The 3,894-nt window shown below is 35.7% G+C and overlaps 1 pseudogene; it reads right to left on the bottom strand.

Moving 5' to 3' along the window:
• LOC107478944 (epimerase family protein SDR39U1 homolog, chloroplastic-like) overlaps positions 1-3,328 on the bottom strand; it is a 14,052-nt pseudogene extending 10,724 nt beyond the window's left edge.
• Positions 3,329-3,894: the final 566 nt, after the last annotated feature.

The raw sequence follows: 3,894 nt of genomic DNA, 5'->3' as shown, positions 1-3,894 counted from the left end.
CGATCTCTCTTCTTCCTCGTTCTTGCTTGGGCAATTTTACTTTTCTTGTTTTGAGTTTTGGGTGTGAAGAATTGAGGAAATTCTGTCTCAATCTCCATTCAAAATCTCTTTAAATCCTTTTCTGCATAATTGAATTTAATTTCATTTCCGTTTCTGCTTCTTCTTCAATTTCTGGTTAATTGCTTTGTGAACTTGGATCTGGGAAGGCAATTGAGATCTAGACTTTGCTATCTAGTCTCTTGAGCCCTGAGATCCCATTTTCCTTGTTGGTTCTTTTGTGAACCCTGCTGCACTTTAATTTCAATTTCTGTTTGAATTTTAGTTACTTCCAAGTCCTCTTCTGCTTTATTAATTGTTGCAATTTACTTTCCCTTGCTGAAATTATTTAATTTCTTGTTCTTTAAGATTCATCACCCTTTACTTTCCTGCTCTTTAATTTACTGCAATTCTCCCCTCTCCCTTTACATTCCAAGCAATTTAGCTTCTGTTAAAGATAAACCACTCAACCAATACTTGATTCGCTTGACTAAATCAACCACTAAACTAAAATTGCTCAATCCTTCAATCTCTGTGGGATCGACCTCACTCCCGTGAGTTTTTATTACTTGATGCGACCCGGTACACTTGCCGGTGAGTTTTGTGTTGGATCGTTTTCCACACATCAATAGGAACCAACAGCTGTTGCACTAACAAAAACTTTAGGTCGAATATCCTCTGATGCACTGTTTATCAATTCTACAACCTTTTCTATTAAATGGATAGGTCAGAGGAAGAATAAACAATTTCTTGTAAGTTAAACTTGCTTAACTTGATGCACATATATTTGTCAAGAAAAATATACATACAAAAAGGTTCATTTTCAATTTGTACCATCAGGAATCATATGCTTACTTTTGATGTTACTCTAATCCTACTCTGCTTGATTTCTGTTTTTATCTGCAGAATTAAGATGAACGTTGGGAAGATGTCTATTATCTCTTAATAACCAAAACTCTATGAATCTTTAAGTCAATACAATCCAATAATGACAGTGATAGGAATAAGGCAATAACCTCCGAAGACCATCTGGTACTTATGGGCATTCCAGCCAAGTTAACCACCCCTGTTGAGCCCTGAATGCTATTCTTTCATTCCGACTCCTCCACAATCTTAATTCCTGGAAAGTCTTTCACTAGAAGGACAAGGCAAAGTTAACCAAAAAGAAAAAATGCTTTAGAAGAAAAATAAAAGAAAAATAAGTAGTAGGAAGCAATTGTCGACAATAGTAGAGATTTAATCTCACAAAATGAGAAATGGGTAACTTATATTTCACTATGTAGTCGCTGAGAGAATGCATTGCCTTCAAGATGGCTGCAAAGTTACCTTGCAAGAAAAGTGTTGACTTAGCAATAAGCATTAGAATAATCTCCTTTCACTCCTAATATTATATTGAATTATAAGCCAAATTATGAAGACCATTACCTAAAGTTCCATTCAGAACATATGTAGGGACCAATTTGAAGATTAACATAAAGTCCAGCTTGCTGCACTACCTTGATGAACTTAACTAAGTCGTATCTATCCTCAAAATAATACTGAAATATTTTGTAAGCAAAAGTATATTAGTTTTAATTTCTTTCCAGTTGTTTTTCAAATGAAAGAATAAAAACCCTGCAAAATTTTTGGAAAGTGAATTACTTTTCTTGGAGAATGTTCATGGCCATTCCAAAACACATAGGTTTGAATAACATCCAACCCTCCCTCTTTAGCTTTTTGAATAAGCTCTGGCCACATCTACATGCATTCCCCCCATCAATGAACAATGAGAAAATACAATTAAAAAGAATGATTAATAAAAGAAAAACATAATTAAGAAAGAAAGTACCTGAGCTGTGCTTCTGGGTAGTGTATAGAACCATAAAACATAATCTTTCTCTACCCATTAACAACAATTGCTTTGTGATCATATGTAACAGAAGCTGTCACTACATGAACCTAGTACAAACATAACACCATCACACAAAGCTTCTTCCCACTCATCACCAAATTCTCCATTTTCTCCTCTTATCAACACATTCAAACTAAAAACAAAACTTGAAAAGCTGTTTCTTTTTCCATTTTTTTGAGATTGAGAGGCTTTAACTATGGCTGATGAAGGAAGGTGGTGAAACTTAGAAGCTCCCAAATTGTTTATATACGTTTGAAGATCCAAAGCTATGGGACCTATATCCTTCCTTCCTTCCTTCTAAGGTACTAGACCCCACACGCAACTGCTACTTATACATTCTTAGATAAAGTGACATCAAATTAAGTAGTACAATGTTTGTTCTCTTTAATAGACATTGAGTAAAGCAAAAGAAAAGATAGTAATTATTTGGATATATAGAAAACTAAAATTGTGTATACAGACTAATAAAATGATAAAAAAAATTAAATTATGAAGGGTTTAAGTTTGGGATCTTATTTAATGTCATTTTTGCTTCCTCCAAAGTTTTCTGGCCTTTCTTTGAGTTGCACTTGGAACAAGCAGTCACCTGAGTCAGCATCGAAAACACTGTTTAAGGAGTTCTTTACATAGTCTTTGGAATGCTCACAAAAATTCCTCCCTCCCTAAACTTATCAATAGGTAAACTTACAGTTACAGGCTATAGGCTATGTATTGTTTTTCTTCCATGACAAAAGTGTGTTTGGTTTTTAACAGAACAGTGAGCAATGAACTCCAACACTAATATCAATGGTCATTGTATCGTTTCTAGTAAATATATCTTCAGCTAGATACGCAGAATTTTCTTAAGTTTCTGTTGGCTGATTATATAGGGAACAAATAATACATGGAATCAATGGCTCTGATGAAAAAAGTGGGGAGATTAAAAAACCCTAGTCAACAAGAACGATGGTGTTCAAAACGAAACCCTTCAACCTTCACCAGATCAAGGTTTCTTTAAACCCTATCGTTAATCTAACAACAAAATATTCATTTTATTCACGGTGACAACAATCGAAAGCAACAAGATCACACATCTCATATCTCATAATCATCATCAGGTCACTATACCTAATCAAATCCAAAATCAATATTAAGAATCTGAAATAATAATCTCTGTATGACGCATAGCAACACAAACACAAAGCAAAGAAAGTGCGAAAACATACTGTATCCATTATCAACAAGGTAATTGAAGGTGTGATTATCGTAGTTGTAGGTGAACTTGTTGTTGGTAGCGGGTAGCTTCTGAAGGCAATGGAGAGCGATGGAGTTGAAGTTCCCTGAGAATCCAGTGTACTCGGCGAGAATCAAGGTCCCGCAAGAAATGAAAGCGTAGATCAGCGACCTCTGGTTCAGCCCCATCGATGAATCGAAATTCCAAAAATTTGAAATTCGAAAAAATTCTAGGGATTCCGAATGAAAAAAAGAAAGAAAAAATGGTGGCTGTGGCGATAGTGGCGATAGTGAATGGTGAGTTGTGAGTGTGCGGCGATGTGGTGATAGTGAGTGCTGCGTGTGGTTCTTCTCGATGGTGAGAAGGTTTCAGAAAGGGGATAAAGGCATTTGATAAAAAAAATTTCAGAGAAGGTTTCAGAGAGGGTTCTTTGCGATAATGAGTGATGAGCTTTGGAGGAACAAAGGCGTTGTGATTCATGTGGTTCCAGGGAATAAAGGCGCTGTAATTCACCATGACACCAAGTGTTGTGAGTTTTAGAAAGGGGATAATGAGCTTTGGAGGGAACAAAAATTTCACTAAGTGTTGTGAGTTTGCTTTCAATCGGGAAAAAGAAGGAAAAGCGCTCATTAGGCATCACTTTTGAAGCGCACCCAAAACTTAACAAATAGGCTACCCTTAAAAAGTGCTCTCGTTGATACAAAAAGTGGATCCATAGATATTTAACATACGGCTACGCTTTATAAGTGATTTC

The sequence above is a fragment of the Arachis duranensis genome, chromosome 3, assembly GCF_000817695.3.
Source record: "Arachis duranensis cultivar V14167 chromosome 3, aradu.V14167.gnm2.J7QH, whole genome shotgun sequence".
Classification (NCBI taxonomy): Eukaryota; Viridiplantae; Streptophyta; class Magnoliopsida; order Fabales; family Fabaceae; genus Arachis; species Arachis duranensis.
Note: the sequence above shows the minus strand (reverse complement) of the source record. Positions and strands in the feature narration are given on the sequence as shown.